Source organism: Rhinolophus sinicus, linkage group LG02, assembly GCF_036562045.2.
Source record: "Rhinolophus sinicus isolate RSC01 linkage group LG02, ASM3656204v1, whole genome shotgun sequence".
NCBI lineage: Eukaryota > Metazoa > Chordata > Mammalia > Chiroptera > Rhinolophidae > Rhinolophus > Rhinolophus sinicus.
In genome coordinates, this window is record NC_133752.1 from 141061320 (window position 1) to 141087257 (window position 25938).

Consider the following 25938-nt stretch of genomic DNA (forward strand, 5'->3'; position numbering starts at 1 on the left):
TGGAGATGTAATATACAGCATGGGGAATATTGTCAATAATATTGTGATAGCGTGGTACGGTGTCACATGGTTGCTGGACTTATCATGGCGATCACTTCTTTAGGTGTATAAATGTTGAATAATTATGGTATATATCTGAAACTAATATAATATTGCATGTTAGCTGTGCTTTTAATAAAAAGTTAAAAAAAGTTAAAAAAAGAAATGAAGAAAATAAAAAATCTTGGGGGAGCTCTCCTAACTAAAAAAAATAAAATAACACGGACCAATTTGTGCCTTTAATTGTGCTGTGTCTTTCCTTCTTTAATCAGATGTTCAATTCAGAGAGACCCTCTTGGCTAAAAAGCAATGAGGATTAAATAGTCATATGTAAAAATAAAACAAGACTGTTTCATTAGCATTTTTTTTTTTTTTTTTTGCAAAAGAACAGCCTTCCAAATTCAGCCATGGAAGCTATTGTGCAGATAACATTAGCTAAGTGGCACGTTTGTCACTTTTTCTTTTAATTATTGCTTAATAAATTCTCTCAAACAATCTATTTCAGGCTAATTTTATTCCATTATAGTTATCACTATTCATTTTAAATATCACTTGTTTTCAATTATATAGTTTGTAGAATCCTGAAAATGTGAAACTTGGCATTACTGACTCAAAGGTGACTTGTAGCACAGGAATGATTTATGCCCATGGAATTGCAGAGGTCTAAAAATAGGGCTTGATGTTACATTAATATGTATTGCGGTACACAAGCACAATAGGGTTAGAGGAGGATGGAGTTTCATCCCGACTCTCAGTTTGCTTGCTTTTGTCTCCAAGTCTGAGCAGCACTGGAATAATTAGACATCGCTCATTTGTCCTTTGTATCATTTCCTATCAGTGCAAACCACCCTGCCCCAGCTCCCAGGTGTTTATGAGGAAGCATGTAGTCTGTAAATAGCCATTCTGCACAACTCTAGTTGCTGCCTTAATTTGAAGATACCCTTCGTATATTGAACTGGGCAATAGCAGATCATTGCGGCTAGGATCTAATGGGGTAAGCATGTAACTCTGACCTTAGGATGAGATCAAAACGAAAGGGTTTAGCTACACGTACAGCATATATTACAGATTTTGAGAAGGTGTTTCTGTTGGCAAAGTGAAAGCCAGCAGTTCTGGACAAGAAGCATCTCTGAATGAACAGCAAACATTTTGGTCAATGTTTTCTCTGGTTTGATGCTTCTGATTTCAGATGTAATGAGTGTGAGATGGCAGTGTTGACAGATGCCTTTCTTCAAAGTTTCTAAATATGAACTCTGATCAGATGAGTGGAAGTCATGTAATTGAGTTCACACATCTGTTGTTGACAGGGATAGAGTTGCATGAGCATAAGAATATGCTGTAGAAAAAGAAATCAAGGCTAGTACCATGCATTATTGGTTGACGTAGGAATTGGGTAGTCTCTCTCCTTGTTGGAGGGACTGGAGTGGACTGTTTATAAGACAAAATAGTGATGGAGTAACTGTATTCAGGACAGTCCCAGAGCCTTTAATGAAATCTGTGAGAATTGAACATGGTAGCTATAGGTTTGCATACATATCATGAGTTGCTAGCTTACTTTTTCTCTATGAGAATATATTTGATTATCTTACTTGAAGCTGAGGAGGCAGTTTGGTCCAGCGTCTATTATTGTCCTATAATGAAAGAATTATTTAGATTTTTGTGGTAGCTCTGGAATTCTATAAAGCCATGATAACTTAGAATATTTCTGACACTATTGTTTAATATGTAGCTCAGCTCTTGGAGTTCACTGGACAAAATCTCAGGGATCACCATCTCAGCAATAATTTTATATCTATGTAATGGTTTCTGTGTTGCTGTGGTGTAACAATGTGGAACACATATTAGTCACTAGCTGCCAATTTACATACACACTGGGAAAAGTAATCTAATTTTCAGGGAGTATTAACTTGATGTTAATACATGATGATGTTTAATTTAATTGTGACCTTTGAGTTATACTTTTTGAAAAAATTGTCTCATGTTTTCACAACATGAACTGTTGAAAAGTCAGGCTATTATGGCTGATTTTTTAAATGGACTTAGAAAAATATTTTAAATATGGCAGTAGTTTCTATCTGAATCCAGTCCATTCCATTTTAATCCAAACAACAACCTAGTGAATTTGCCCTTATTATCTACTTTAAAGTCAAACCAGTATATAATTAAGGGAGGGCAAAGCAGTAGTATAGTGAAAGCAGGAAGGAAATTTTCCTCTTATATTCTTAAAGTTAATTATGCAGCAAGAAGAAGCTTGCTCCCACCAGCTTTACCTCATCCAGGGAAACTCCTACTTGTCCTACAAAACCCATTAGTAATGTTGCTTTTTATACTGTGAATCTTTTCCCAACCTCCTGCCCTATCCACAGGCACAGCTGATTACTCTCTCAGCACTTTGTTCATGTTTTGTTACCATTGCTATGTGTTTTAGAATTTTTCATATTTTCCTCTTTCCCTTGGTTGTGAGTTCCTTGAGGACAGAGACTATTCCTTATTCATTTCAATATGCCATTGTCTAATGCTAAACCTAGAATTAGACCTAGAATACGTACTCATTAAATATTAGTGAAAAATGAGAAAAATGAATGGGTTCTCAAACAGACTCCAGAAGTGATCCATCCTTACTGTGTTGAAGTAAAACGTTCTATGTAGGGTGGTAATGGTGCATGCCCTCTGATGGAGTGCTCTTCTAGAAGGTTCATCTAGGCTCCTGCAGCCCATCAGCTGCAGATCTACCTTGGAACCCACTTGCATTCTACAGTGTTTTGCTTTTCAGGAAAAGAGCCATATCTGGGTTTATAGCAGAACTAACTCTCAATCTAAGGAAATGTGGTAATCAACTATTGTATGATGAGTGGACATCTCGAGGTAAATGTAAAATACCTTCAATGTAAGTTCAAATTCATGATAAGCATGATTAGGGATCATTATGTGAATTCTTTGCACCTTTAGACTTATTTAGGAGGTGGTCTGATAATTTGGCGTCAGCCACGGCACTGTATGAGTCAACTCCACGAGTCAAGTATATATTGGCTCTTGAGGGTCTCGGGAGCATGGGTTATTAGTTAGGAAATCTGGACTGTGAAGTGCTGGCTCCTTAAGCTGCTTTTATGTTTGAGGGATGTTGGAGGGATGTTGGAGAGTCTTCAGGACTTTTCTGTGTCTTGGTTAATTCTGGAGCACTCTTGAGACACAGATGGTTTCTTAGTTGTTATTGGATAATCTGTTACTCACTTAGGCCATTTTTGCATTGCGAGTGTTTGCACATGTGTATCTAAGTTTCTGCATGTATAGGTGTTGTCTTAGTCAGTTTGGGCTTCCAAACAGAGTACCATAGACTGGGTGGCTTCAACAACAGACATTTTTTTTCCTTACAGTTCTGGAGAAGAAAATCTGATATCAGGTTGCCAGCATGGTCTGGTTCTTGGTAAGGACTAAACCTTTTGGTTTAGTCTTCTCATCGTATCCTCATATGGCAGAAAGCAGAGAGAGAGTGCAAACTATTGTGTTTCTTCCTTTGAGGGCACTGATCCCATTCATGAGGGCTCCACCTTCACTACCTAGTTATTTCCTAAAGACCCCCTCCCGCCTTCTAATACCATCCCTTAATGGTTAGAATTTCAACAGAAGAATTGGTGGGGGATGGGGGGCATAAACATTCAGCCCATAACGGGTATAGCTTACATTTTCACAAGTAAAAAGCATTCCATAAGAAACTATAGGATGTAGCTTATCATGGTGATTAAGACCTCTTTTCTGATGTATCTCTACCATATACATAACTTTCTAAGCCTCGTTTTTCTCAGTTTTGGTGATAATGGGGATCAAAATAGCACCTACATTGAGGCCAGTGCATGAGTTGGGCATGGTTCATCCCCAAGGAGCAGCATTAATATGGTGGTGCATGTGACTGGCACACTGAGTTTTCAAGAGCATGATGAGTGCAGCCATGTCTGTGAGGCCTGCTGGTTCTGAGAGTTAATGAGTCACTGCACATGGAGTGCTTAGCACAGTGTTTGACACTCAGGATGATCACCTTCCCTGTTACAGGCAGGTTCTCACTCTTCTTTTATAAGAAGGCTGGATAGGATAAGAGGGTGACATGGGCTATAACAAGTAATGTTTTAAAGTGATGCTAACAAGTGAGTAAGGGATTAAAAATAGAACCCATTTCATAAATCATTGCTAGAGTCTATGTTTAGAAGTCAGCTTGTTTGCTAGAAATCCCAGACCAAACTGTATAAATGTATAATTACAGCCACATTTTATGTATTTGGAGGTGATTTTCTATCTCTAATCCTACTTTCTGAGACGTCAATCCTCTAGAATATAACTTTCATTAGAAATAAGGAAATAAACTGAGGAGGCCTCTGAAATAGTGCTTTCAAAGAACTTATGAAGACACGGAATTGACTTTCTGGGTTCTTCCAGAATTTCCATGACTCTCAATAAAACTGTACTTCTTTTTTAATAATCTCTTTAATGTTTTCCTACAATATATTAAAATGAAAAAATATGGAACACTTCATGAATTTGCATGTCATCCTTGCACAAGGGCCATGCTAATCTCCGTATTGTTCCAGTTTTAATATATGTTCTGCCAAAGCGAGCACTATAAACCTATAGTTCTTTAACAACATGGTCATCTTGTTTCCTCATAGCAGACTGGAAGAGCAAACCTGAAGGTGTGTGTGTGAGTGTGTGTGTGTGTGTGTGTGTGTGTGCATGCATATCTGGGTGGAGAGGCTACTATTATGAAGAGGCAGGGTTTACGGTACGTACAAGACACAATAACAGCAAATGGAATAATCAAAAGCTTGATCTGGAGGGGTAAAAAAGAAAAGTGAAAAAAAAAAATCTTTGTATCACTGATTACCACTTAGGTCTTAAAGAAGTGTGCTCAGTATTTTGTATTTTAAAAGGAAATTCACTTCTAAAATTCATTCTCATTTTATGACCATTTATTAACTAAAGTATGGTCCAAATGAAAAAAAAAATTGGTAGTTAAGAGGAGGCAGCATGGTATGGTGAAAAGAGGATTTGGAGTTAGACTGGGTTTACATTCCAAATTCACGTCTATGCTTAGGGGGTGTGGGCCCGTTACTTAATGCTGTGAGCGTGGTTTTCTTATCTTTCTTACCTATAAAGCTGAAGTGATACTTCCCACCATGCGGGTTGCTGTGAGGCTGGGATGATATCATATACCGGGGTGACAAAAAGATGTATACAAGTGGACACTTTGGTCAACATTGCTCAAGCAGTAATTTGCTGTAATCAGAAGTATCTGGAGGCTGATACCATGTTTCCCTGAAAATAAGACCTAGACAGACAATCAGCCCTAACACGTCTTTTGGAACAAAAATGTAAGAATTGGTCTTATTTTACTGTAATAGAAGACCGGGTATAATATAATATAATACACTGGGTCTTATATATATTTTTGCTCCAAAATACGCATTAGAGCTGATTATTCGGCTAAGTCTTATTTTAGGGGAACCAGGGTACTAACCCCTTTGAGCACCTCTTGTGAAATCAAATGTAACTTGTATTCATCTTTTGTTATCGGTATATATCGAGTATCAAAACGTTAATACAGTTTTCCTTTCTTAAAATGTGTATACATGTTTTTGGCACCATCTGTGTGTTAAGTGCGGCCAGCAAAGGCCTGGCACTGTGTTAAGTGCGGCCAGCAAAGGCCTGGCACATCGCTGCCTCTTGATACATTATTTGTTTCCTTACCTGCTTGGTGATATTTCTTTATCCGAAACACCCCATTCTCAATGAGATTTCACTACATTGCTATTTCTCTGACTGGATTTTAAATTTATAATGCACACGTCTGACAATAACTGACCATTGAACTCGGTAATTATGAACTTTGAATGATCTAGACACTGCTAACAGCCGGCAGGTATGAGTCTGTAGTGAAGTGCTAGGGTGGTCGAAGAGTCTCAAAACTATTTGTTTGGTAGTTTTGTGAGGTTTCTGGAATGTTATGACTCTCTAGTATGAAGGAGGAAAGATAAATTTTATTTATTACCAGTGCTACTGAAGTTAAGACTGATCACATTTTTGTGTTAAATGCACTTTTAATATAGTTCGGATAATGGCTCTGGGCTGTGTTACAATTCACTTTTTTTTTTTTTTCATTTACTGTTAGGTGCTTTTTGTCATTATTATATATCTTATTGATTTGGAGGATGTTCTAGAGACTTACACTATTGATTAGGCAGAGTGTTTCTATATTTTGTGATTTAGCAGTTTTTGCTCTTTGTGTTATCATTACCACTAGAATCAAATTGAAAAGACCTACAGATCCTTTTCTATCATGGAATTTTTAGAGTCTTATATGACATGTAAAGGATTAAAGAATTTTATGAGAGCTGCCTAATTCCTTTAAATTTATCTAAAATACACCATCTGCTTTGTAACCTCAAGTGATCTTATGGTTTATTAGATTTATTAAGCACACTTTCAATGTGTAAATATAATTTAATAATTGTTCCCACAGGTGTCTAATTAGGCTTTAATTTCTGCCACTAGAATTAAATCGAGTGAAATGTTTGTAGGTCTCTAAGTCATAGTAATAGTTCTCAATGTTAACTGGTCAAATATGAATTTGTATTTTGGTTTATTTACAATTTTAATATCTTTAAGTCTGATATCAGATCACTACATGAAAGAGACTGTTTCTTCAGCTTTTTGGGGTTATTTTGTCATCCAATATTAATTCTGTTGCAAGTGATGGAGAGATCCAACTCAAACTAGCTTAACAAAAAGAATTGACCAACTCAAGTAGCTTGGAAGGATACAGGGTTAGATCTTAGAATTGGAGGAAAAGGAGGAAAAACTGGGGCCCTAATGAATGGAACCAGGGTTTCAATGATAGCAGAAATCTCTCTGTTTTCTTTTCTTTCTCATGTTTCTATTTCTTTGTACATTTGTTCTATTTAGAAGGATTTTTCCATAAGGCAGGACATGGCCTTTGCAGCCTAAGCTCCCCGTAGAACAACTTCTTTCTCTTCATGTTCATTTGTCAGTGCCAGGGAAGACTCTGGTTGACTAGGCCTTCGTCATGTGCTTGTGGGGATGATGGGAAGGCTTACTAGGTATAGACAGGTTAACCTCAGTCATTCACTTTTGAACCCTACTGAAAACCTGATGAGTATTACAGACCCTGCAGGAAAATCTCTAAGCACAAATGGATCTAAGTATTTGCATACTTTTTCAAAGAGCTAGTTCATAGTCTCTCCTTAGAGGTTTATGGAATTCAAGTTAAAGACCCCTGTGAAAAATTGTTAAGGTACTGCAATTCTTGGAAATAAAATTTTGGCAAATGACCTTCCATTTCCAATACAGTAAATATTTTCTGTTTTAAAAAAGTGTGTGTGTGTGTGTGTGTGTTTGTGTGTGTCCAATAGCATTCAAAGAAAAATCTCCTTGTAATATAAGGGGATATAAAGACTTTGTTAATTGGGGATCAACTTCACAAGCTTAAAACATCTTCAAGTTATAATGACAGAGCAGCTTCCAAGAATGTGAACACAGCTGAGAAGAACCAAAACTTTCCTCACATTGATTATTTGATTTGCCAGATAGAAGAAAAGAGGAATCCTAGAGTCTCTAATAAATCAAGCTTTTCCATGAAATATAGGAGTGGGATAGAAGTGATAGGAGGAGACAGAAGACACTTACTGAAAAGAAATGGAGTCCACTTGGACTACTGCATACTCCTGTACTTGGCTTTCTAGCGTCTACTCTTGCCTTCTTCTTAGTTCTTTCCAGAACTAAGAGCAGTCATTTAAAATATAATCAAGCAGATCATGTCAGTACTGTTCATTGGCCAATCCTCGTGATCAAAATATTTAGTTTGACCCGTAAGCCATGATCTGGCTCCTACTCCTGTCCCCACCCTGTCATCATATGCCAGTTTCACTGTTACCACTGACCAGCCTTCTTCCCATTCCTTACATGTGCCAAGCTCTTATTTTTCTTAGGACTTAAACCATATTGCACCTTATTCTATGAATATCTTCTTTGCACTGTTTTCTTAGCTTTCTTTCTCCTACTTATCCTTGGTTTAATTATTACTTCCTCAGAAAGACTTCCAGGAACCAAAGTCTAAATAAACTCCTTTTTGTTCTTCTCCCAATAGTATTGTATTACTGCAAGTTGCAAGGATATATTTGTTTGTTTATTTAAAGTCTCTCTCCCTTTTGCATTTTAAATGCTGTGCAATGAGATATTATGTCTGTTTTGTTCATTTGGTGCCTGACTGTGCTTGGGACATAATTCTTACCCAGTAAATGCTTTTTTTTTTTTTTTGAATAATCAGTGAAGAAATGGAAAGGGAATAGGGGAGATTAGAAACAGCTTGCAACAGCTGACTACAAAGCTTAGAAATAGCAAGAGGGTGGTAAACAACAGTAGACAGTCTGATGGTAGAGTCAAAGGAGAGCTACATGCACAAAGCCCATGGAGCATCATTTCTGCCTGGGGCACAGGGCTGTGTGATTTTAGGCATGTGCTCCATGAGGACATGCACAGGCACATGTACCTCCTGCTCAACAGCCCCTGTGCAAATCAGTGTGACATTTGGGAGGTCTGGCAATCAGTATAGTTTAGCAGCCTGGGGAACAGTTTGCACACTGTCTTTAAGTAACAAGCTAAGCCATTTGTGCCTATGGTTCAACACGAGCTCCTCTGGCCAGTCTGACATCATCTGTAACATTGATTTTTCATTATTGAAATACAGGAAGTTGCCTTGTATACTTTACAATTTTCATGAAAAATAATTCAAAGGCAAAATTTGATCATTTACCTTCTTCTGGGAATACTTACAAAAGGAAACACCCATTTGTAATTGGGATTTGTAATTCTGGATTATAAATTATTATTAATAATAATAAATCATTATTACCCAATTTAGTAAATCTTTTAAAATAAACTTTATTCCCCTGCTTTTTCATTAGTATTTTGCGTTTCCTTATCTGTGAATAGGATCACATTGTGATGTGCTACATTCTTACTATCTCATCCTATTTTTTTAAAAAATGGTTTTTTTATTCAGATATACTTAGAGAAGAGCACCCTCATCTTTATGTTTTCTCTATTGTACTTATGTGATTTTAGTATTTTTATTATTAGTGATGTGTGGATGCTTGACTTTTGAAAGAGCATGTCTCAATCTATACAATATCTTAACATCAAGAAAGGAGTCTCCGGATTCATCTGGGGAGTTGGGCTGTGCTAAAAGATATTAACAGCCCACCAGCAAATAAGTTCTCTGAAGAAGAGAACCAAAAGTCACCCCTATGGCTTTCTTTTCTTTCTTTCTTTTTTTAAAAAAATTTTTATTGGGGAATGTTGGGGAACAGTGTGTTTTTCCAGGACCCATCAGCTCCAAGTCAAGTCATTGTCCTTCAATCTAGTTGTGGAGGGCGCAGCTCAGCTCAAAATCTAGTCTCTGCTTTCAATCTAGTTGTGGGAGGTGCAGCCCACCATCCCATGTGGGAATTGAACCAGCAACCTTGTTGTTAAGAGCTCGCGCTCTAAACAACTGAGGCCATCCGGCCGCCCCACCCCTATGCTTTTCTTGATAACAGCTTTCACATCTTACCATGAGATGCTGGCTTCATGGTAGTGAGAAATAGTAATATAAAAAGGTATTAAGGAGGATACAACAATACTGAGAGCCATCTTCCTAATATCAATTTTTGTAGAAGTTCACCCTTTGAACCAGATCTGTAATGCTCTTTTCTTGGGGCTTTGTATAACTGGCTCCTTCTTTTCTTTTAGATTTCGGTTTAAATATTATATCCTCAGTGAGGCTCTCTGAGGTAGGCCAGCTCACAAAGACTTGGTTCATACTTGAGGACCTGCAAGAAATGACTTTGTCTTTGAGCAAATTTTTTTTATTTATTTTGTATTAATATGAATCGGAAAATAAGCAATGCAAGGGTACACAAGTTTAATGATACAACAGGGAGGATGGATGCAAATTACTGGAAACTCCTGTGTGGTTTTTTTAAAAAAAGATTTTTATTAAAATATAGCTAACATACAATATTATTAGTTTCATGTATAAACCATAGTTATTCAACATTTATATACCTAAAGAAGTGATCACCATAAGTCAAGAAACCATCCTACACTGTACCATGCCCTCACAATATTATTGACTATATTCCCTATGCTGTATAATACATCCCCAAGACTTATTTGTTTTATACCTGGAAATTTGAACCTCCTATTCTCCTTCACCACCCCAAAACCCCATTTTCATTTTTCAATGGCAATTGACATTCAGTATTATTTTATATTAATTTTAGGTGTACAGCATAGTGGTTAGACATTTATATAATTTAAGATGTCATCCCCCTGACTAGTCTAATACCCACCTGGCACTATACTTAGTTATTACTGTATTATTGACTATATTCCCTATGCTTTACTTACCTATGACTATTTTTGTAACTGCCAATTTGTACTTCTTAATTCCTTCACCTTTTCACCCTGCCCCACAACCCCCCTCCCATCTATCACCTTGATAAATCTAGTACCCATCTGACACCATACATAGTTATTAAAATATTATTAACTATATTCCTTATGCCATACCCTACATCCCCATAACTACTTTGTAGCAACCAATTTGTACTTCTTAATCCTTTCCCCTTTTTACCCATCCCTAACCCCACTCTCATCTTAAAGAAGTCCCTCTAAGATTCCTTGTAATATTGGGTTGGCGATGATGAACTCCTTTAGCTTTTTCTTGTCTGGGAAGATCTTTATCTGCCCTTCAATTCTAAGTGATAGCTTTGCTGGGTAGAGTAATGTTGGCTGTAGGTCCCTGCTTTTCATCACTTTGAATATTTTCTGCCAATCCCTTCTGGCCTGCAAAGTTTCTGTTGAGAAATATGCTGACAGTCTTATGGGAGCTCCCTTGTACGTAACTAACTGCGTTTCTCTTGCTGCTTTTAAGAATCTTTCTTTGTCTTTAACCTTTGGCATTTTAATTATGATGTATCTTGGTGTGGGCCTTTTTGGGTTCATCTTGTTTGGGACTCTGTATGCTTCTTGTGCTTGTATGTCTTTCAGCAGGTTAGGGAAATTTTCTATCATTGTTTCTTCAGATGGGTTCTTAATTCTTTGCTCTTTTTAATTTCCTTCTGGTAACCCTATGATGTGAATGTTGGTAGGCTTGATGTTGTCCCAGAGGTCCCTCAAACTATCCTCATTTTTTTGGATTCTTTTTTCTTTTTGCTGTTTGGTTGGATGTTTTCTGCTGCCTTTACCTCTAAGTTGCTGATTTGATCCTCTGCATCATCTAATCTACTGTTGATTCTCTCTAATGTATTCTTTGTTTCAGTTATTGTACTCTTTATTTCTGACTGGTTCTTTTTTATGTTTTCTATCTCTGTTTTTAAGACTCCCTATATCTTTGTTAAAGGTCTCCCTGAGATTATTGAGCATCCTCATAACCAGTGTTTTGAAGTGTGCATCTGGTAGAGTGTTTGTCTACATTTTGTTTTTCTGTAGCTTTGTTCTGTTCTTTTATTTGGGACATGTTTCTTTGTCTCCCCATTTTGCCTGCCTTCCTGTGCTTGTTTCTATGTATTAAGTAGGGCTGCTATGTCTCCCAGTCTTAGTAGAGTGGCCTTATGTAGTATGTGTCTGGTGGGGCCCAATGTTGCAGTCTTCCTTGTCACCAGAGCTGGGTGCTCCAGGAGTGTCACTTGTGTGGGCTGTGTGTGCTTTCCTGCTGTAGTTGAGCCTTGGCTTCTGTTTCCATATCAATGTGAGAGTTTCACTCTTGGGTTGATTGTTTGTGAGGACCGGTCATGACTACAGTGGAGGAGCTGTAGTGAAGGGTCTGACCCTACAGAACAGGATTAGCTTTAGCTGGACTCTGGTGCCTACCCAGTGTGCCCTTGGAATGTGTTGTCCTTGCAGATGGCTGGATCATCCTTGCAGATGCTGGATCATTCCTTGCAGATGCTCTGGAAGCTGGCCTCTAGGTGTGTTGGATCCCAGGACCTCCTGGGAGGGTCTCCACTGCAGGCCAAGTTTAGCTGCAGCCTGTGCCCTTCCTGGGACCACCTGGCATGAGCCACAAAGCAATCCACAGATGGCTGCCACCTATGTTGGGCTTGGAGGTGCCTTGAGAGTCCCAACTGTGTAAGAGACCACCTGTCACTAGTGCTGGGCTTAGGGTTGCTTAGTAAGAGGCATGGGACATGCCAAAGCCAGATGCTGCTTATTTGCATTTTGTGAACCTTTGAGATATTTTAGGAAGCCCACAGTATGAACCAAAACAGGCTGTTTGTTTGGAATAACCACTCGCTTGGGTTCATCCCAAAATTAGGTGGGGCAGGGTCTCTGGGAATGACCAGGGTGGGGCAAATTAATGGTGTTAACACGGTTGATAGAGACTCAGCTATGGCAGCTGCCTCTGTCTGCTTGCCGGGAGGGGATAGGGCTCAACAAAGAAACAATGATTTCTGCCAGCTTCTCCATCTGTGAGAAAGCTGCCCCTCCAGCTCTTGCCTTGAAGCCAGTCAACTCAGTTCTTCCCTGTGTGTCTCTGGTGCTTTTTGATCTGCTGCCCCAGCCCTGGAGGTCAGAGCAAGTGATTCCATCCGTGAGTTAGTCCTTTAAGAGGAGCGCCTGGTACTGCTGCCTTCCTTTGTCTCACTCAGCTCCAATCTGCACTGATTTTCACAGCCAGAAGTTATAGGGACTTCTCTCCCTGGCACTGGAACCCTGGGCTGGGGACCCTGGTGTGGGACTGGGACCCCTTAGTCCTCCAGAGGTACTTCTGCAGCTGAGCTATCCCTACCAAGTTTTAATGGTCACACATGGGTGTCAGACTAGCCCATTCTGCATCTCTGCCCCTCCTACCATTCTCAAGGTGGCTTCTTCTATATGTTCTTAGTTGTAGGACTTTGGTTCAGCTAGACCTCAGGTGATTCTCGATGGTTGTTTGTAGTTTAGTTGTAATTTTGATCTGGTCATGAGAGGAGGCGTGTAGGCACAGTGCTCACCTACTCTACCATGTTGACCAGAAAATCCTTGAGCACTTTTTGGAATCTCCTGTATTTTTCAGAACCTCACCTAAAGTTTAATAGAATAAGGATCCTTTAGGTAAGAGGTATTTTTTGCCTTTTAACCCTTTTTAGACGAGTGTGAGAGTTGGGCCTATCAACTCATGGGGGTTTGCCTTATTAAAACAATTTCATTTGAGCCATGCCACTCAAATGTGGACACTGGATTAATAATTTCTTGCTGTGGCACTTGTACATTGTATTCACTGCTGTGACATCTGGCCTTATATGGTTTTAGTGTGTTGGGCTGACCATGGTTTTCTAGATCTTTCCTAACCATCCCCTTTATTCTCTACCACAGTGTCATGTTTATTTCCCTCACAAAGTCAAATAATACACATTTGTTTACTTGTTTCTTGACTGTCTACCCCTCAAGATGTTAACTCCAGCAGGGTGGGAATTATATCCTTTCTCTCAGGTATAGCGTAAGCGCCAAGCACAGTATCTGACACTTAAAGACCTTGCATTTCCTACTCCCATAGTTTCATGCTTACGATGCTTTTGTGGTTATACATATCATGAGGTAGAGAAGTTTTCTAAGAGTGTGAAAGCCATACATTTTCACTGCAACACTCAAAAACCTTAGCAAGGCCTTATCTATGAGGTCTGGGACCTGAGATCTGAAGGTAGGTAAATAGGTATAATTACCATTAGAAACATCCTTAGCATTTGGAAAGCTATGCAGTTAAGGATAATTTGTCAATCACTGATGTTTTGCTGTTATCTCTCCTCATTCCTGCAAATTATATTACCATTGAAACATACATATTTCAATTTGTCACAATTTGGACAGTTTTCTAAGCAATAAGTACTATAGTTTGGAGAGCAGGCTGTAGATTCAATTGCCTGTGTTTCTATCCTGGCTCTGCCTCTCTGATGTATATGATTTTTGGTGGTTTTTTAATCTCTCTGAGTTTAGTTCATTTAAAAAATGAATCTAGTAATAGAATATATTTTATAAGTCTCCTATAATGATGAAATGAATTAATATGTTCAATGTGTTTAGAACAGTATCTGGAAGAGTGTGACATTCAGTGTTAGCCAAAATAAATAAACAAGTAAATATATTAGATAATTCAGGGGTAAAATTTAGGTTTGTATTTGTTCTGTTTTTCCCTATGTTATGTGTCCATTTGAAATTTTGAAAGGTAAATTAATTTATTCCTAAAATTATTTATTAATAAAGCCAAGAACCACTTGAGTCAGTGATAAACATGGTTTTAAAGTTGGGAGACCAACCCTGAGAAGGATGGGGAAGGTTGGCTCCTAGGTACCTGAATTTACAAGTATTCACAGGAAGGAATTTTAAAAACGCAAAGTTCCTGAATGTATAATCAGAGTGACTGCTCCTTCTCAAAGCATTCACCCCTGGAGGTTGCTCCCATATGAACCCTGCTACAATTGCTGAGGACATGTTAAAATATCCTCTTTTGGACTTGCCTTCAGAGCAAATTTACAAACTTTACAAGTACGTCTGTCTTTTTATTTTGTAGTTAAATCTTGTTTTAGATTCAAGATAGTATTACTCAATTTTATCCTTCACCTGATTTATTGGACTTGACACCAAATCATTTTGGTTCTGTAAAAGAAATCCACGCTCAAAGTATGAACATGTAGTCCTCTGAGGACAATCAGAAGTGTGTGATGTGGATTTTGGTGACTTTTTTGAAGGCGGAGTTCCACAAAAGTTCTGAGCATATGGCACTATCAGAGGAATATGGTGCAGCCTTGCAAGATTATCTCTCTGAGGAGAACAACACCTATTTGGATTTATAAGTTCTAGTAGTTATTATCCTTTTAACTAAAATTTAGATTCCCCAGTGGGTCTTGTTGATTCTTTGCTTTTAAGATACATAACAACTTTGAAGCCAAAATTCATTTGAATGTGTGAATTCTATTAGTTTAAAAAAAAAAAGTCTAGCAATGTCAATATGCAATCTATTTTTGTTATCGTTGGATCTTACCATTAAACATTTATCATTCTAATTACACATATTTGAAATCTTCATTTCTATCATCAATACTAGTTTGATAAACCCACAGCATGCACACAAGAGTAGCTTATGTTAAAAACATATAAATGCATTCAGTCATTGATTTATATCACAACACATTCCTAAAAATCGTTCTATAAAGCAAATAATATCATCCCAAAGGAACAATATTGTTGGAGATTTTACTTCTAACCAATGACAGAAAATCAAATAAATCAGAGCTGTAGCAATAATGCATTTTAAATACAAAACTGTAACAACCAAGCCTTTTATAATAGTCTAAAATAATAAAGCTGTGTACTAAGTCCTATCAAATATCCGTAAGTATACTGGATGTATTGATTATAAAGAGGATATAAATGGACGATAAAGTTATTACATTGTAAAGAAAATCTCTATTGATGTGTAAAGTTGACTGGAAACTAATATCTGGCCAATAATAAATGGTAATCGTTCATTTTATTATAATGGTTTTATAAATTTGGAGGGATTTGGAGGGAGATGTTTAGCAGGGTCCGTGTCTCTGAAACTCTTTAAAGAAATTTAAACATTATGCCTTTACTCCCTCGATAGAATACTCTTGCAAACAGGAAAATACTTAAAACAACAACAACAAAAAACCATACCCTTAACCTTGGAGCCATCTTGTAACCTAGTTTAGTAGATTTTCAATACATTTGTTAATGAGATTGATTGATTCATTTATTCATTCCTTAATTCAAAGGATCTATATTGGACATCTGCCATGTTCTAGGTCCTGTTCTAGACATTGAGTTATTAGAAGTTGGTTGAGCAGGAATCAGTGAAGAGGGTTAAAATGAGTGGAAGGAAAACCAGGTGAATGTCGTGTTGGGGAAGTCAGAAAGATATTTCATGGTAACTGGGCTGATTGCTTGTGTCAAATAATATGAAGAATGAAAACTGACCATGGAATATGTAAAGTTGAAGGGTCATTTGTGACCTTGATAGGGGTGGTTTTGGAGGGAATGAAAGCCTGATTGGAGAGAATGAAAGCTAGATATTGGAGATAGGAGTTTAACCATCTCCTTTAAGGAAGTTTGCTGTAAAGGGTTGGAGAGAAATAGGTGATTAGGAAATTAGAAGATGAACTTACAGGGGAATGAGGTCAAGAAAGTGATTTTTTTTTTTTTTTTTTTTAATAAAATGGGAGAAATCACAGAATGTTTGTGTGTCTATTATAGATCTATATATAGATCTAATAGAGGGACAATCTTTCATATAAGAAAGAGTGAGGAAAGAAGAGCTGGATCAGTGTTCCTGAGGAGGTGTGAGGGGATGGGATCTAGTGCACAAATGGACGGTAGATCTTAGCTAGAAGCACAGATGGTTCCATGTTATCAAGAAAGAAGGTAAAGTTTGTGGGAATAGATGCCGATGGGTGGATAGATGTAGCAGTGGGTATTATTTATATTCTTAAAAATAATTTTAAGTCTTCAAAGGATTCAGTATTGTTGCTCAATATCACACCAGATAATAATCAGCTGAAAATAATATGTCACTCAACTTGATACCCTGTTGACAGTCATTATACTGCTTTACACTTCATTGGAAACTCATTAAAGCACCTAATAGCAACTCTTGAAATGATGCTTCAAAGTCTCTTTCCTAGAGCAGGTCTGAGACAGTTATGGAAATGTATTGTGATTGAGCTTGCCCTTTGCCTTCAATTTGACAAATCATTAAATGAATACGTAGGGACTGGAATCACCTAGGTGTGGCTTTTAATTTGGGGCCTTCAAATGATTGCACTGGAGATACGAGTAATAAGAAATGATGGCAAATAGCTTTATGAGATCTGAATTTCTGGGTCCAACTATCAATTGATCTATCAGTTCTTCATGGGTACTTTGATGGGCTTCCTCTTCTCTACCCTTTAGTGATAGAAGGTTGTAATGTACATGGCATAAAAATGTAAGGACTGTATCTGGAGAGACATTACATAACGAATTTCTGTGTGTTTATGTAAATAGACACATTATGTTAAAGAGGGAGGCAAATATTTAATATACATCTACTGTATGCGAGGCATATGCCGACCTCTGTAATGATGTTATTTAATGTCAAGTGGACATTCACTGCCTTGAATAAAAATGAGAAATAGAGACGTAAATGCTGTAGTTGCTTAGAAAAACAAAATCACTGTGGACTGGAACAGTCGCAGAAAACTTGGATGAGAAATGTGGAACTTGCTGTGGGACTTAAAGCCAAGTCTTTGTGTTGGCAACCTGAGATAAGGAAAGGATATATCTGCACCTAGCAAAATGCTTGGCACATAGTAAGCACTTTACAATGCCTGTTTGCTTAATTTTGCTCTGTGATGTGTGTGAATATTCAAATCTTTTGTTCGAATTTCCTGAAGGTGACAAAACAATGGAGAATAGGCACAGATATCTGTATATATGTAGTGAAGAATCCAGCTTTGCCAGCATTATCTAGTCTTAATTAGAAATCTAATTTAGGCCCTACTGGCTATCTTCTGGAGGATTTATGAAATGTTTCAACAAAAGTGGCAGATTTCTGGAAAGGACTGAACAACAAAAGAAGAGAACTTTTGCTCACTCATCTTGATCTAACTAGAAATATTTGCTCTGGAAAATGAAGGTTGTAATTGGGTTTCTTATTTTTAGGAAAAAAAAATTTGTTCAACATGAAAGAAAAGGGAATGATTAAATGATTGTGGAAAAGAGGTAGAAAATAGATGAGTTTTTCAGTTGACCTTGAGGCTCTAGCACTTGGATTGGTGGTGACTCTATTTCAGTCTCCAATTTTTCTTCAATTGCCAAAGGAAAATGTCTTATTCATACAGTCTTGAGGCAAGCTCTTTCTCTTTCTAAATCAGCAGATTGTAATGCCAACTGTTCTGTTTAAAAATCCCACTATTCTCTAAACTGTAAAAGTATGCTTCTATTTTCTAAACTAGAGACATATTTTATTTTCTATTTTCTTTGATGTTGCAGTAAAATTTTGATAACTTTGTGGTAGAGTTTGAAAATTTTCTATTAGATTATGCATGTATAAATGACTGCCAGGAGATGTTGTCCAGAGTCCAAATTCCTATAGCTAATCACTTTTCTGTAGAGAAAGCTTTCAAATCAGTCCATTAATTGAAATTCTTGAAGATATTCCCCAAGAGCTTAACTCTTCTGAACCTAGAGGTTAGAGACTGTTTTGAAGTCATGTTGATATTTTACCCACCGAAAAAGACAAGATCTGAATGTGAACTGAAACCAAGAGAGACTCTAATGTTAAGTAAAATGAGCAGTCACTGCAAGGGCCTGAAGGTAACTATGCGTGGAACACAATATTCAGGCAGTCTTGTGAGAATTGATATTATTTAGGGAGCACACAACTCATAAAGGATAACATCTAAATGATATCCAGCTTAATTTAGAGTACAGGATACAATGATGAGTGAGGTTTGATGGATCTGTGGAAGTATCTGTGGTTAAAGAACTCTGTGAAGGGAATAAAAGCAAATGACAGTGGCAAGATGAGTGATATTTGCACAGGCAAAGCCTAATCAAATATGTTTTCCATAGCTGTTGATCTTGAAAACCTGAAAAAATAGTGGACTTCACCCAACCTTCAATTCTAATGACTTTTTAGCAATTACTTGTTTCAGCTTGGTGGTTTTTAAAAGATCATTCAGATACTTCTGTGAATCATACATATTTAAAAGATTGGACCAAGTCAACAGGAATATAGAGTAGATTCAATTGGCCTGTAGGGATTCATATTCTCTCTCTCCCCCCTTCCTGCTCATGATGTTACAGCTGAATTTAGACTCTAGTTAAGTCCTGCTGCTCTTCATATCCTGTTTGGCTCATCCTGAGGCTATCAACTGACAAAACCAAGGACTAAAATTAAGAAAATCATCATTGAGTCCTTGGGCACTGCTAGCGTTCTTCCATTTAGGGTAATACTGGAAATCATATGTAGATGGCTCACAAAACTGAGGCTTAAAATAGTCTGGAAATTATGGGTAGCAGATGAAGTGCAACAGTTCCACCTGAAATACAACTCATTTTTCTATTTGCTTCTTTACCCAGATCACATGAACTGCCAGAACCCAGTCAATTATCCGTTACTTAAAAAAATGTCGGTTCATTTTGTAGTAAGATGTTTTAATCTTAACTAACTGGCCTTCAAATAATAATAAAGGACAGGAGATGAGGGTAAGGAGGATCGAATATATGGTGATGGAAGGAGAACTGACTCTGGGTGATGAACACACAATGGGATTTATAGATGATGTAATACAGAATTGTACACCTGAAATCTATGTAATTTTACTAACAATTGTCACCCCAATAAATTTAATACAATAAAATTAAAAAAAAAAAAAGGACAATACTTGTAGTAGTAAGCTTTGGTGTTAATTTGGTTTAACAATTATCTCAGGGTTGGTTTTTTGGCCCTGGCCTTGAGGAAGTCTGTTGAACTTTAGAATTAAGAAAAACATTTAGAGTATTTTTTTCATTGCTGCTGTTTCTCCTTTAGATAAAAGAAAAGAAAAAGCAGTACTGTTTTATAAGAGGTTCTTTTTTTGTTTGTTTTTTGTTTTGTGAGGAGAATAGATAGCAAGTATTTCTTCAGGCCACATCGTTCTGGGTTTTTCTTTTTCTTTTTTCTTACAAGGCAAAATAATAAATACTTGAGAGTATCTCAGGAAATGACGAATTCCAAATAACCAAACATATTTCTTTGACTTCTAATTTTACACAGGGCTATCTTCATCACTTCTAATTATCTAGATGTAAGGTATTCTTGTGTCATTATCTTTCTAAAGAAGAGTTCTTATGTAGCCTTAGTTCCTTACTTTTGATGTGTTTGCTAACCAATTGCCTGTGCATTTTCTGTGGCTCAAGTGGTCTTGCTTTAGGGCACTTTTCGCTGAGAGTTTCCTTGAGAGTCTTTCCTTCTTTTCACTTAGTGATATAAACCCATTGCAGGCTCCAGGCTCCAGCTCATTCTATCACAGTTTTGGGAGACCAAAGATCACCTTCCATGATCTTCGTCTCCGCCTGAGCAGAAGGACCAGGGGGCGCATCCTCACCTGTATAGGCTGCTCCTTCCTGAAAATTGCTCTTTTTTCTTTATTTTCTGGCCAGTTATTCGAATTATCATTTAGCTGACTAATTCAATTTGCCTTAGTTTTTTTTTCTACTGAAGTTTTGAGATGCATACATATCTACTGAATTGAGATGGAAAGAGAAACGGGATTCTTGAATGATGATGGATAAAAAGGACTCATGAATATAACAAATATCTTAAGTTCTAACTATATTCTTCCTTAATGATACGGTTTATAGACCATTTTTGATATATCAGTACCACACACTTGTAGTTGATCAAGTTGAAGAGTCATCCTTGATTCTTCTTTATCTTTTATTTCCCATTGCTACCGTGACTATATTATTTATTGTCCAAACTGGGATAATGTTGAGAATAAAAGAGGTACTAACTGTACAGGGCGCTAGGACAATAGAAAAAATTAGCTTTGTCCCAGGTGAACAGTCAATGTATGATTACCCTATCCATAAATAAATCAAAAATATTTGTTGGCTTTACCTTCAAAACGTATGTTAAATGCACTCATTTGTCTCCGTCTCCACTGCTATCATCTATTCCAAGCCATCACCATGTCTACTCTGTACTGTTATAACCGCTCCTAGTTTATTGGCTTTGATTTGTTTTCTGTGATTTATTTTTAATTTATTTTTTATTTGCTATGATTTGTTTTCTACACAGCTGTCAAAATCATCTTTACACACAATTAGATCACATAATTCCCTTGCTCCCGAATCTCCCTAGGTTCCAGTGTCCTTAAAAGAAAATTCACACTGCTTCCCTTCTTGCATTTCCTTACCTATCTCTTGTAGGTCATCCCACATCAATATAATCCTAGCACTCACTTTACTGGGCCATCTTTCTAGTTCATCAAATGCAAAGCTCATGTATTTGTTTTGGCTCTGCCTACAATGCTTCCTCCCAGCTTCCAGATCTCACCTTTCTGACTCTTATTATTCAGTCTCAGAAAAATGTCACCTCCTCTGGTGCTATCTTTAGCCTTTCTCCTATCACTTTGTCATATTGTTTCTTTATAGCACTTCTTAATGTCTGAAATTATCCTATTTTTTAAAAATTGTTGTAAAATATACATGATATAAAATTTACCATGTTAACCAATTTTAAATGTACAGTTCAGTGACATTAAGTACATTTACATTGTTGTGCAACCATCTTCAGAACTTTTTTCATATTCCTACACTGAAATGTCATACCGATTAAAAAATAACTTCCCATTTCTCCCTTCCCTCAACCCCTAGCTCCCACCCTTCTGTTTTCTGTCTCTATGAGTTTGAATACTCATAGTACCTCATGTAAGTGGAACCACACAGTAGTTGTTCTTTTTTGACTGGCTTATTTCACTTAGCACAGAGTTCATCTATGTTGTAGCATGTGCCAGAATCTCTTTTCCTTTTTAAGGCTGAGTGATATTTCCATTGTGTATGTATATACCATATTTTCTTTATCCATTTGTTGATGGACACTTGCTTTTGCCTTTTGGCTGTTGTGAATAATACTCCGTTGAACATGGGCATATAGATACCTGTTCCTGTCCCTGCTTTCAAATCTTTTGGGTGTATACTCAGAAATGGAATTGTTGGATTATATGGTAAGTCTATGTTTAGGTTTCTCAGGGTTCACCATACTGTTTTCCATGGTGGCTGAACCATTTTATACTCCTACCAGCAATGAACAGGGTTTGAATTTTTCCACATCCTCACCCATACTTATTTCCTGTGTGGGTTTTGTTTTGTTTTAATAATAGTCATTCTAATGGATGTGAAGTGGTATTTTACTGTGGTTTTGATTTGTATTTCCCCAATTGTTAGTGATGTTGAGCATCTTTTCATCTGCTTATTGTCCATTTGTATCCCCATTTTGGAGAAAGAACTATTCAACAAGCCCTTTGCCCATGTTTTAAGACAGTTCCTTACCAGATATATGGTTTGCAGATATTGTCTCCCATTCTATGAGTTGCCTTTTAACTCTGTTGATAGTGTCCTTTGATGCACAAATATTTTTAATTTTAAGGAAGTCTAAATTATCTATTTTTTCTTTTGATATTATATCCAAGAAATAACTGCCAAATCCAATGCCATGAAGCATTTTCCCTATGTGTTCTTCTAGGAGTTTTATAATTTTAGCTCTTGCTTTTTAGATCTTTGATCCATTTGAAATTATTTTTTGTATACGGTGCATGGTACCTATTCTAGTTTTTGATTTCTATCACTCCAATAAAATATAAGCTCTATGACATCATGGATTGTGCCTGCCTTGCTCTATATTGTATCCCTTAGTCCTTTCATCGGGGCTTGGCACATAGTAAAATGTGGAATGAATGAATAAAAGAAGATATTCAAGTGAAGTTTCTAAGGCAAATAAATGTTTACTTTTCAGAATCATAAATTCTTGTGCCAGCTTGAGAGTTATTTATTTAATTTATGTTGGCCACCTTATCAGTTAACTTTCTTCTGTTGCTCTTGTTTTTTTTATGACCATTATAGCCTAGAAGTTATCCTCCTGTAAATATGGTTAATCAGACTTAATTTGTTTCAATTTACTAAGATTGGGATAAAACATAAGAAACTAATGTAATGTACCAAACATACCACTGAAAAGTTTTCTTTCATCTGAAGAAGAAATGGGGGCAATGAGTTTCAGAATAGGTCTTCTCTTTAGATTTTTGAAGTTTCATGTAAATCGTCTTTTCACTTTAACTTTGGTTGGTTTCTGGGAGAAATCCAGTCCTATTTATGATTTATAACATAGTATATGACTAATAATTGAGGAAATGGGCCTAAAACTTAAATGGTGCTCCTCTTAATAATTGGAGAACAGAGAAGACTTCTCTTCACCATCCCCCCTGAGCGGATGGAGATAGGGAGATCTGATAAAAGAAAGATAAATCATAGTTTATTTGATGACAGAGGTTCGCGGGACTGAATGATGGATCTAAGGTTGGATAGGCTGGAACAGTGGAAAACAGCCTTATCTCAGTCTGGGATGTGGTTATCACTTTGGTTGGATGTGGAGTGGGGGCTTGGGGGCCTCAACAAATAGCAAAGGAGTATTCATCTTGGAGAAGCCTGACAAGCCAGGGGTCCAAGAAGACCAACAATGACACTTGGATTTTTCAGTTCTTAGTAGGAGCTGCAACTGAGGAATTCCTCGTGGATCTGGAGGTTATATGTGATGAATACAGTGGCTTCTGAGGCAATTCTAACAAGTTTGTTTCTCTTTTTGAGGAAAGAAATATAAATTTTGATATTCTTTTAATTGAAATCATCAAAAGAACTGAATTTTGAGTATATCTTCTAGGTTATGTGGCATAGAGGAACAACAGCTGTTATCAAAAAAGCCTTAGTAAATGTTTTAATCGATGTCAACATGTCTTATCTATAACTTTTCTCTCACAATTTTTTTTTTTTTTTGTTAATGTGAGATTTATTTTCAACTCTACGGATTATGGGTAAAAGAAAACAAAGTAAATTCTCTGGTTGGGTTTTAGAGTATTTCTCACAGCTTATCAGTCAGATATATGTCTGATATCTGTACTGCTTCTTTGTCCAGTCTTTGCTTCTAGGCATGAGTGTTTATGATAGTCTAAGTATAAAGTCTGCTAATTATGAAGGAAAATGTCAACAGAAGTAAATGAACCACTGGAGGGAGAACTTGCCTTTGACTATTTTTCCCCCCTTTCTGGGGAGCAGCATTTCTCTTCTCATAAAAATTATTCTAGACTCATGTCTAAACATTGCTCTCAGGTTTTGGCAAACATTTTTAACTGCATTAGTAGATATGCCAAGAGACCTCTCCCACTTCTTGTGAGTATGGCTTTGCACTGCTTTATTCAATGTCATTTGTATTATATTTCTACCATTGTACTGACTATTATAATTAAAGAAAAGCAAATGAAAAAAATGCTGATAATTGTCATAATTGGGTTTATTATTTAAACAAGTATTAGATAAGACATTAGGTTTTTAAATTAAGCATATAATTGGGAAATAGTTTTGTGTTCTCCAAAAGGTTTCTTGTAAACTTGATTTGAAAATTATTGGAGGGAAAGGAATAGAAAAAGGTGAAAGAAAATATTAGAAAAATGTAGTACAGTTGCCAGATGATTTTGTCTCTCTTTGCATGTCTAGTACAGATTTTGATGAAAGGTTGTTTTTTATTTTTGAAAATGTACTGTGTACTCATACTTAAGCCATAAATCTCTTGAATTTGGAGTTCAGTTTAAAAACATGCTGGGAATACTGATGCATCTCTTCTTATATGTATCTTTTGAAGCATACACACAATGAGAATAAAACATCTTCCAAGTAACAGTCAGCAGTTCAGGGAGAATTCAAATTAGACGATAAAAAAATAAAAAAAAAAAAGGTCACATAAATGCTAAAGTTACTAACAATGTAAATGTTCTAGGTATTTTAATGACAAAAATAATCTGTTGAGACTCTAGTACACTAAAGATACTCCTACACTAGTTTCTCCACTGTCTATCTGGCCACTGCTACATAAAAAAATAATACTTAAAACATAGAAGACATATTTCTCTGCCTTATGCTAAAACTGGGAGACAAACCGAAATTCTTAATGGTAGAATAAAATTTAATTTGTAAAGGATGTACAAGTCTTTGTAGATCACAAATGTGATTTCAGTTTGCAGCTATAAAAATATTTTTTCAGACTCAGATGAACAAAAGCTCACCCCTATTTAATTTGTTTTGCTTTAATGGTGGAGGGGGTGGAGAGATATTATTCAAAGATAGAGGTATTTCAAAAGATAAAACCTGTTGTATTTGGCATGTTCCCCAGAGAAATATTTAATGGGATTTTGACTGGGAGTGTGTGGAAAGCATTTTTTCTACTTTGTGAAATTTCTTTACACATGAAAAGTCTCTTCTGATAACAGGCATGTTAGAAGGAAGAAGTGGTCCCTACCATTGTGAAAGCTGTAGACATTATAGCAGTGCATTTTTTACCCATAGAGATGATTCAGATCGGATTGTATCATAGTCATATCAGATCATAGCAGGTTCATATCAGACTAGATTGTGAAAAAAGGGGAAGGGATTAAGAAGTCCAAATTGGTAGTTACAAAATAGTCACAGGGATGTAAAGTAAAGCATACAATATAGTAAATATAATCACTGTGTATTTTACCAGGTGAGTACTAGACTAGTCAGGGTGATCACTTCTTAAATTATATAAATGTCTAACCACTATGCTGTCCACTTGAAATTAATGTAAAATAATACTGAATGTAAAAAAAAAAATTCCCAATGCCTGGAATTTAGAAGACACTCAACAAATGTTTATTGAGGCAACAGAGTCTACTACTGGTTCAAAGTCCCTATTCTGGAACCAGATTTTGAGTGTTTAAATTTCAGCTGTATCACTTAGAATGATTTTTGGGCATTTTTTTTTCTATTTAGTTTCCTCATTATTAAAAGGAGTACAATAATAATACCTGTTCTTAAAGGGTTGTTGCAAGGATTAAATGGAAAAGAAAAATGCTACATAACACGATGGACTCATAGTTACTGTTAGGGTTAACTTTTTTTTAGTGAGTGAGTAAATGACAAAAATTACTCTTAGAGGCTATATTTCAAAATTATATTTCGCATTCTTCAGAATTCAATTGAAATGTTCCACTGTGATGAGTTTATGACTGGTTATTATTTCGATACATGATGTTAATTACT

The 25938-nt window shown here is 36.6% G+C and overlaps 1 protein-coding gene and 1 non-coding gene across 3 annotated transcripts in view; one reads left to right on the forward strand and one right to left on the reverse strand.

The window, feature by feature from the left end:
- Window positions 1–25938, forward strand: part of TAFA2 (TAFA chemokine like family member 2) — a 429252-nt gene that overhangs the window by 69933 nt on the left and 333381 nt on the right. The window lies entirely within an intron of this gene.
- On the reverse strand, window positions 4546–4649 carry LOC141570224 (U6 spliceosomal RNA). Its single transcript, XR_012494235.1, has one exon. It is a non-coding gene; the product is annotated as a U6 spliceosomal RNA (small nuclear RNA).